Source organism: Rattus norvegicus, chromosome 11 (genome assembly GCF_036323735.1).
Source record: "Rattus norvegicus strain BN/NHsdMcwi chromosome 11, GRCr8, whole genome shotgun sequence".
Lineage (NCBI taxonomy): Eukaryota > Metazoa > Chordata > Mammalia > Rodentia > Muridae > Rattus > Rattus norvegicus.
The window spans coordinates 29,626,725-29,637,406 of NC_086029.1; the positions used below are offsets into that span (position 1 = coordinate 29,626,725).

Here is a 10,682-nt window from a genome sequence, read left to right on the forward strand (position 1 = left end):
GCTTGAGAGAGATTAGTTTTTTCTTAAAGCAAAGTTCGCCTACTCCTGATATTTACTCTCAGCTCATTACAATTTACCGAGTCCATATTGTTAATAGGCAGAGAGCTAAGTTTCAATGGGAGTTGACTTTTAGAACCTCATACAAAATCATCAAAACACTGATTATATTATTGGAAAAATTATACATTTGAATAGTAATGTTCAAGTTATTTTATTTAGAGGAGGGGTTTTTCTTTCAGAAAGTGCTTTAAAGTATCTTACTTTTTGTTTTCTTAGCCATGAATTTATTGTCACACATCACAAATCAAAGCAACATATATTTAATACTTGTTGCATCCATATACATTTTTAGAGAAATGATGTTCACTTGTTTATTTTTGACAATATAAACAATATTTACACAGAAACATGCTTTCACAGGGATGAGAAATATCTAATAAAAATTACATTTTTATGAAAATTTTTAATTACTATTCTGCTGTTGTGAGCAATAAAGTGAGGACTTAATTTTACAGATGCAGAAGGAGATATAAGAATACTATTTGTTTTGGAGAAAAATTATTAGTCGTTTTAAATGCATATTTATCTTTAGAGATCTCCGAGATTCTATTGTGCTTTTATAGAATAAGTCCTATGCTTCTCTACCACTTTAGAGACTTCAAAATTGTCTGAAATTCAACTGTTGATGGAGAGAGAGAGAGAGAGAGAGAGAGAGAGAGATAGAGTGTGTATCCAACAGAAAGAATATGAAGAAGAGATCTACCTCCTGAATAAAAACAGTAAATTCTAAAATACATTTTGTTTTAATGATACAAGTTTTTAGCAGGGTCTTCCAGGGACAGGAGCACATATATTTTCATAGACTTTCTTTGAAAATCACTAGACAAGAATGCAAAATGTTTATACTTGATTCCATGAAAGTTGAGTAAATAACAGAGCCATCTTCTCCTTGGTGTCTGAATATAATTCTATATTCGTAATCTGTTAAAATAAACTTGTCTCTAAATATGAAACAGTACTTATCACTGAACCCCCAGTGAACTAGACTGTTGGGGGGAGGGCGGCAATGGGGGGAGGGTGGGGAGGGGAACACCCATAAGGAAGGGGAGGGGGGAGGGGGATGTTTGCCCGGAAACCGGGAAAGGGAATAACACTCGAAATGTATATAAGAAATACTCAAGTTAATAATAATAAATATCTTTACAAAAAAAAATCCTAGGAAAGAAACCACTCCCCCAGAAGTACAGTGATATAAAACAATGTATGGAAAGCACACAATGTCAAATAGAAATGATGTATTCTGTTAACTTGTTTTTTATTACCCAGGGAAGCTTATTTCATTTCTAAGAAGTAAAGAAAGTCACTGGGTGATTTGAATGAAGTATCCCCATTAGTCTGATCAATTTGAATATTTCGTGACATTAGTGGAGACACTAGAAAAAAATTAAGAGGTGTGGTCTTCATGGAAGTAGTATGTTACTGAGGTGGGCTTTGAGGTTTGAGAAGAGTCATGGTATTCTTTTTTTTCCATTTTTTTCCATTTTTTTATTAACTTGAGTATTTCTTATTTACATTTCGAATGTTATTCCCTTTCCTGTTTCCGGGCCAACATCCCCCTAACCCCTCACCCTCCCCTTCTTTATGGGTGTTCCCCTCCCCACCCTCCCCCCATTACCACCCTGCCCACAACTATCACGTTCACAGGGGGTTCAGTCTTAGCAGGACCAAGGGCTTCCCCTTCCACTGGTGATCTTACTAGGATATTCATTGCTACCTATGAGGTCAGAGTCCAGGGTCAGTCCATGCATAGTCTTTGGGTAGTGGCTTAGTCCCTGGAAGCTCTGGTTGCTTGTCATTGTTGTTCATATGGGGTATCAAGCCCCTTCAAGCTCTTCCAGTCCTTTCTCTGATTCCTTCAACGGGGGTACTGTTCTCAGTTCAGTGGTTTGCTGCTGGCATTCGCCTCTGTGTTTGCTGTATTCTGGCTGTGTCTCTCGGGAGAGATCTACATCCGGCTCCTGTCGGCCTGCACTTCTTTGCTTCATCCATCTTGTCTAATTGGGTGGCTGTATATGTATGGGCCACATGTGGGGCAGGCTCTGAATGGGTGTTCCTTCTGTCTCTGTTTTAATCTTTGCCTCTCTATTCCCTGCCAAGGGTATTCTTGTTCCCCTTTTAAAGAAGGAGTGAAGCATTCGCACTTTGATCATCCGTCTTGGGTTTCATGTGTTCTGTGCATCTAGGGTAATTCAAGTATTTGGGCTAATAGTCACTTATCAATGAGTGAATACCATGTGTGTTTTTCTGTGATTGGGTTACCTCACTCAGGATGATATTTCAACATATAAAAAAAGACACATGCTCCACTATGTTCATAGCAGCCTTATTTATAATAGCCAGAAGCTGGAAAGAACCCAGATGCCCTTCAACAGAGGAATGGAATACAGAAAATGTGGTACCTCTACACAATGGAATATTACTCAGCTATCAAAAACAATGAAATTCATAGGCAGATGGTTGGAACTGGAGTCATGGTATTCTTAATGTGTTCTCTGCATCATGCTTGAGATTTGAGACATGAGCTTGCAACCGTTTCTGCGTCTGTGCCTTCACTCCAACAGCATGCACTCTAACCCTCTGGAATTAAAGCACAATCCAAAGTTTTCTCTTCTAAGTCGCATTGGCAACCAGTGCTTTATTGTGTGAATAGAAAAGTTAACTAAGACGATCACCATATGTGGAAATACTGATATTAATTACTTCCTCTAAGTTATGTTAGAGTTCAATCCAAACACTGACCCATCTTTGCTCATGTAGGTTCTTAAACTACAAATTTGCCGAAATACATTCCATCGTTTTATATTATGCATAGCAGCATGGTTCTATTTGTGCATCTGTATGTTCTTTAAATAGTTTTGCCTACATTTAAAAAGTAGAATTCTTTATACTGGAATCACGTAGAAGACATAGTTGTACATTAATGACCTTAAGTATAAATGAGAACTCGCACAGCCTCTGGTCCCAAAAACCACTGGGTGGCTGAGGCCTCAAGTCATGATCATTCTCCAGATGAACTCCAGAAGCCCCTAGGCGCTACCATTTTTTTTCCTCTCTCAAAAGTCTGGAATCTCAAATTAGAAATAGTGTTCCTTCCTCTTCCTTCATAGTCTGGCCACCGCTTGGCCAAATTAAGTTTGTCTGGTATATCAACTCTTACGTATCCTTAATCAAATTGTTTACTTGTTCCCACATGCCTGACATTAAAGTAATTTTCACATCTGCATTCCAGTTGTGGTTCTGGGGAGAGGCAGATATATACTAATGAGAAAGACTAGAAATCAGGGTCTGTGACCTTGTCCAAGTGCTTTTAACCTCCTCAGACAAGAATGGATCATTAAATTCTATCAGGACTGCATATTCAGTATGATGCCACTTTAATCCATGTTTAATCACACCACACCACAGACCACACAAAGTAAAAGTGAAGATTTAAGTGATGATTGTCTTGGGTGTATGTAGCCTTCCTTCCACAATCTACATTCTTATTCCTTAAGCTTAGAGCTAGCCTGAATACACAGATGTATTTTCCCTGAAAAAAAAAAGACTCCCTGGGCCTTTGGATTGTATTATTATTGTCATTTCATTCCCCATATTGTCTAGGTTGAGAGATGTGGGTTCTACAATGGCCACGTGAGCTTGTGTTTATCACAATTTCTGAGCCAGTGTGCAGTAAACAACATTAGTGTTAGGAAAAGGCTTAACTTATGGAGGGCCACTTAACTTGAAATTTGAAGGGACGGATGTCAAATTAGTACAAAGAGACCTTCCTGGTAGCTTTGAGGTGGGTACAATTTTCTTATACAAGTTAAAAAAAAAACCCTATGTATTGAAAATAGATGTGGTGACGTCAGGTTGTTGCTGACATCTGGATACCATGGAGGTGAATGGAGTATAACAGATGAAACTTGGCTGCAATACATAGCAGCCCCATGCATCGTATATTCTGGGTAGGCAGATGATAAACACTTTAACAAATAAATGTAGAAAATAATTAAAGATGTGAAAGATAATAAAACAGATCAACACAGGTGACAGATTTAGAAAGGAAGCCATTTTGGAATGAATGGAAATGGCATTCCTTTGAAAATGGTTTCAACAAAACGGGAATAGTGGCTACACTTAGCATTTAAACCTGAAGTCTATTAGCTCTAAGCTGTATACTTCACTGAAGCTTGTTTTATTACTTTGTCCATCTGTCCATTGTATTTTGAAGGACTTATGACACAGCTTCACACTCCCAGATAGAACATAGGAACTGACGAAGAAAGACGCTTGTTTCTCTACGTTCATTGCTGTGTTATTCAGAATAGCTTTGAGGCGAAAACACCCAAGATGCCCGTCACTAAGGAAAGAATAAAGAAAGTATGGATAATGTACACAATGGAATTATAATTCAGCCCTAAGGAGAAGTGAAATCGTCCCATTTGTCAGAAAGTGGATAGAAATGGAAAGTCTTATGTTAAGGGAAGCAACCCAGGTTTGGAAAGACAAACACCATGTCTTTTATCTCAGATGCAGAACCCAGACTCTGAAGTTTTATTTGTGTTTATGTATTCATGTGGACGTGAGTTTTTGTCACAAAACTAGAGAGGAAACTGACCATAAGAAAGGTAAAAGATACTGTATGTAGAGTGAAGAGAGTGCAGGCACATAGACAGGAGGACATTGGAGGAAAGAGGCCACCAGCAGGAATCAGGAGGATGGGAGAGAGTGAATTACAGATGAGATCAACACAGACACAGTGAAACAAGATGAAAGTAATGGTGCCCATCATTTTATAAGCTGATTTAAAATGAACTAATAAAAATCAATATATAAAACAAAATGAAAATATATAACTCAAACAAAGACAACAAAGAGAGACTCTTTAGCTGATAATGTTAAGTTAATAATGAAAAATTATTAGTTTATAAAATATTTGTAAAATATACATAAGTAAGTTAGGATAGTGTCAAAACTAAAACTAAGCATAGCTTATTGAGGTGATTCCACTAGTTTTTTAATTGCTCTGATATATATTTTTCACATATTTCTCAAAGAGTTTGTACAAAATAATGTTAATATAGAAAATTATACTAAAATAATTTATTGCTCTTAATGGCTTATAGTCAAATCAATGTAATTAAAAATAAATGAATCTTGAAGATAAATGTTATTAAGTGATGTGAAAGAAGGAAGGGAATCATGAAAATGAAATAAGGTTACGCTTTTAGTATCATGGGGACGGACATCACAGTGACTTCAGTTCTATCTATATCATCCTTCTTATCATCCTGGACTCATTAAAGTGGATTGTACCCCCAAAACTCTCCACAGCATTTAGGGGAGCCTTTAAAAGGGAGGGGTGTTTTTCCCTTTCTCAGATACCTTGTAATCAAATATGTTCTATAATAATTTACATGGTGTGGTGTCATCCTTAGTCACAGCAAATCGACATGGTACCATAAAGGGAACTCTTAGGCTCAAAAGTGCAAAATAACAAAAAGTGACAACTGATATCCTTTCAGGAAGCAGAGTAATTTCTTCTTTTCCTCTTTTATTTAGGGGAGCGGGTGATTAAAGAAAAAAAATTTTTATTAGGGATGATGAAATACACACACAGCAAGGAACACAATACAAAAACAGCTTCTCCAGAACAGCAGGGACATGTAGCTGGATGTTGAGACTCAGTCTATCATCTAGGGATGGAGATTTTGTGGACTTTTCTGGGTGCTCCCTGCTCCAATTCAGGAATGGTAACCTTGAATGAAATAGCAGCACAGATGTATCAATACATTTGGCCCAGGTAACTCCACCAGCAGGGATCTTTACCTGGAAATGACAAGGCCGGTGAGAATTGTTTTGAGCTGTCAGGCTTTTGTCTCCAACCAGGAGGGCAAAGAAGTAGCCAGCCATATTGGAAGATCCCCATCTTTCTTACCTAGCCATAGCTCCTGTTCCCATCTGCCCACCAGGGAATGCAACTAATGGCCCCTCTCTCCTTCCTTTCAAAGGCCACCCTAAATTCTACAATCCCCTTAACAAGCCCAGGATGATAAAAGGGGTGAAATAGACAGAGGAGAAAACACTGCAATGTTCCATTCTATCTTAAAGCCTAATATTATTTCATATTCATTTTCCTATCTTTTATATCACTTGATGTCATTTGTCTTAGAGATTTAATTTTAATTATATGGAGTAGCATATAAATTCCATTAGGAGTAAGAAATTATTATTTGTAATACAGTTTTCTAAATAAATATTATCAATTTGCTTTTAAAAATGAAAGATGGTATTCATTTTAGGGATGATTCTTACATAGTTCATTAATTACCCTCAAAATAAAAATACGTATTTCAAAAGATTATGTGTATGTGTGATTTTGGCAAGTTGTACTAAACTTACTCTGTTTATGTAAACTTAGCAGCGTTGTAAATTCCACTTCCTGGATATCTCCGGTGTTAAAATACAGCATATTTTACTTGCATGGAGATTTCTATTCCAGAAAGGCATTGAACATGACAATCTGACAATGTGTCCTTGGTATGCTGTCATTTCTAGCCTCAGATCAGCTGACAAGGCCTCTGCTGGCCCCTACAAGTTGCTTAAGGATACTTCTGAAACCACCCTATTGGCCATGTTGCAGCTGTCACTTGGAAAAAAAACGTGATGAATTGAGATCAATCTGTGCAGCAGAAAACCAGTCATAGACTTGCTCCAATAGAGTTTTTTGTGGGCAAAAGTTCTTATCAAATTCCTTCGACATGGAGTTATTGTTATAACCATGGTATTTCCAAACCATTCCATCACCAGGCAAGAAGCTGCAGCTTTTGGAAATTACGTGTCCTTATAATAATCTAAACCATGCTTTTGTTGTAAGGAGGAGAAATGCAAATGGTTACAGAGTAATACTGTCAAAGCTTTGCACACATACACCCTTTCAATGATGTTAACTTGTATGTCATTGAATATCACAGCCTCCTGATGTAAATACTGTAGATACACAGTTAAGAGTCTAAGAATAACCTTGACCGTAGCCTGAACTTGGATTCACATTGTAGAATTCAAATCATAGAAATGGAAATGTATTGTGCAAATGGCTTGGGTAAAACAAAATTCTCATAAAGAATAATACATTTGGTTAATAATGGAAAAGAACTCAAATTTATTCTTTGTTGATTACACAGAAAAATGTTTTAACTGAAGCATACATACTCTGCCAGAAGATACTTCTTGATTTTATTTCTAAAGAAGACTCATACGCATCTATGCTAACCACTATACTTAACACTAAATAGATGGGAGGGTCCTCATTATCCTTCTTGGTATAATGTATAGCTAAGCCTTGCAGAAAATGAAAGGAACAGAGGCTTTAATAACAGTATTACACTTTATTCAAAATGATTTGTTTTAATTCATTATCTAATGGTAAAGTCAAAGATCTTATCTAATCAATCAAAAAGTTCCTAACTCTGTTGGCTGATGATGCTAGTTTTAACCTACCGATTTCCACAGATATATTAACATAAGTTGCTGTATGTCACTACAAAGAGCAGGCTTCTCTTTGGTCGGTGACATAAAGGGCAGATAATGCAAAGCTACTCGCTCATAGCTCATACAAACTGTGATGAAGTGTGAGGTCCACCATTACTCTCTCAAATCCTGTGAGCGTCCTGCTTTTGAAGAATGTAAACTTGTGACTTTTATAGTCACAAAAGAAATGGAATCTGGAATACATTATACAGTATGCTGACTTTTCTTTGTAAAGTCTCATAAGATAACTAGTAAGGTTTAATGGTTTTCCTCATCTCTCACTAGATGTTCTCCTCATTAGAAGTCAAGAGACGTGAACACAGTCTTTAAGTCATTTATGCTTAAAAAGTTTCCACCTTCCCTCAGCTCTGCAAACTCTTTCATACCACTTTAGGAATAAATTTGCCCTGAAATCCACTACCTAGATGTAGAATTTAGTAATCTTAACTAATGTATGTAGTTGTAGCATCCAAAGTCAAAGGTTGCTCATTGAGATATTTTTAAACATAAGTCGTCCTTTGCAACGCACATGCCACTTTGAAAGGAACCGGTGTGCTTATTTACCATGATCTCGATCTGGGAGGTGAGAAACAGTAGAACTCCTCTTGATAGTCAAAAAAGTTTGAGAATATAAACTGAATAGTCAATTAGAAGCATACATTCCATGTATATTAAGTATATTTGGAAGTTATGCACAAAATGTTTGTTCTGAGATGATGTTTTGTAAATTTTATTTTTCTTAGATATTTTATGTATTTACATTTCAAATGTTATCACCTTTCCCTCCTCTCCCATTATACTAATAATGTGGATGCATTTTAAATATTGTCTCTTACTGGTGTTTCAGAAAACATAGTTTCTTGTGATTCCTTCTATGACTTTATTTTACTTAAATGTGGCTAGGTTCAACTATTTAAACCTTGACATAAATATATGGGTATTAGCATTATTTCTTAAGGATTCAAGAAAAAAATGAAAAAATATTGTAACATAATCCGGCAAATTTATCTTAGTATTAAGCAGTACTCTACACTATTAGAGGTATTATCCTCATCAAATGCACACATTTCTAAGTTATTTAATTCTCTCATTAAAATATTTTATTGAATGTCTTTTCTCATATCTGATATGGTTTTTAAACTTACCAAGTTCATCTTTGGGCATTTTGCAAAAGAAACATGAATCAAACAGGGAGGATGCATGTCATTGAGGCTCCCAGGAGGTGAACACAAACGGTTTCTGGGTTTACAACGGAAACCCCTTCTTAACGGCTATGACTTGCCCTGTAGTCTGGTCTTAGTCTCTTAGAATTCGAAATCTGACTAGTTTAGAGGGGAGAATCTGTCGTTTCTCTGATCCCACTGAAAACATAGTGGTTCTCAGAAACACAAACTAGTCCAGGAATTATTTCAGTAGTATTATTGTCACAATAAATAATTTTCAGATTATTTTGGAAATTATTATCAGTTATGATTAACAGATGGCTAAGTATTTGTAAAGGTGGCTAGCCATGAGCCAGAGAGCAAAGGCATAATTCCAGTGTTACTGGCCATCTTGATATCAATTGGAGAAGTGTGAGTTAAAGAGTAAACAAAATGACTTTTGTTTAAAGTCAGCCTAGGAAACAAATTTTCTATCAAGGATTTCTGGGTAGTTTCTTGTACATCCAGCTAATGGTGTTATTGACTGGTTTTGCCAGCTTTCTGCATATTTTTCACCCTTGTTTTTTCTATTAAGTTCATTTATTGTTTTCTAAGCAGTTTATAACCAAAATTCTGTTAGATAATCATCTGATGGTGCCTCTCCTCACAAAGAAATTTTTTTCTTCTTTTTTAATCAACCTTTTTGGTTTTTGTTTTTGTTTTTGTCTTTATTTTGTTTTGTTTTGTTTTGTTTTACATTGATGTCGATGCGAAGGTGTCAGATCCCCTGGAAATGGAATTACAGACAGTTGTGAACTGCCATGTGAGTACTGAGATTCAGACCTGAGTCCTTTGGAAGAAGAGCCAGTGCTCTTAACCATTGAGCCATCTGTCCAGCCCCACAGGGGAGATTTTTAAAGGAATTAGAGGTAGTCCATGTTGCTGACATACATCTCCCTTTAGGCCAAAATATAAAGTTCTTAGGAACAGACTACATGATTCCACTTTCTCTACTTCTTGCGTGTCTTAGAAAGAGCAGTGAATTAAATGACTTAGTGCTGTGGAAAGATTATGAAACCAGAAAACTAAAAGGTTACCATGAATTCTGCCATGAACTAGCTATGAGACTCCTTTGATTATCTGTCAACAGTTGGGTTTTCCATGACTTTTCAGTTCTCTGAGTATCAGTCTCTACGAAGGACGTGTGAGTTTCCTGGTTTAACTCCCTATTCCCGATAGCATCTCTAGGCAGTGTCAAAAATGTGGAACTTGGATCACTCAAGGAAGAACTTAATCATATCTAAGAAACTAACTGCTCATTTGACACCTATATTTTCAGGAATGTAAAAAGTTATATGTCTGTGAATATTTAACCTTTTTTTAGATTTTTCAATTTTATGTGTGTATTTGGCCTGCACATATGCACGCACACCATGCTCTTGGTGCCCCAAAATCATCAAATCTCCTTAGAGCAGGAGCTACGGATACCTGTGAAGCGCTCTGTGGCACAGTGAGAACTGAGCAAATGCTCTTGCCGGTGAACTGTCTGTCCAGCCCCAAATCTGGAGTTGTTTACTTTTTAATTTTGTTGTTCTAGTTACTGGGCTTCACTTTGTCAGTATGTTATGATATTCATTATTGCTTGTCATCCTTCCGAAATGTCCACAGTGAAGCTTCAAATTCGGCTACAAATTTGGCTACTAGTGATGAACAGCTAAGAGTCTCAATGAGGAGATACCCTGTGAAGCACCGACAAGATCAGTTCACATAGGATACTCTTGTTATAACATGCCTGCCAACTTTGTCACCCACAGCGTTATCATGAGTACGTGAAGTGGGGATCGAGGATGCCTTGAAACAGCGTCAGGGTACCCAGCTTATCGAATATTAATATTAAACGTTGGCTTCAAAGCTATCTAACCCTTGTACTATTTTCCCCACGTCATCTATTTTCCATTTCTTTCCCAG

At 36.8% G+C, this 10,682-nt stretch overlaps 1 long non-coding RNA gene across 20 annotated transcripts in view; it reads left to right on the plus strand.

Annotated features, from left to right (window-relative positions):
- Window positions 1-10,682, plus strand: part of LOC103693508 (uncharacterized) — a 490,050-nt gene that overhangs the window by 330,935 nt on the left and 148,433 nt on the right. The window lies entirely within an intron of this gene.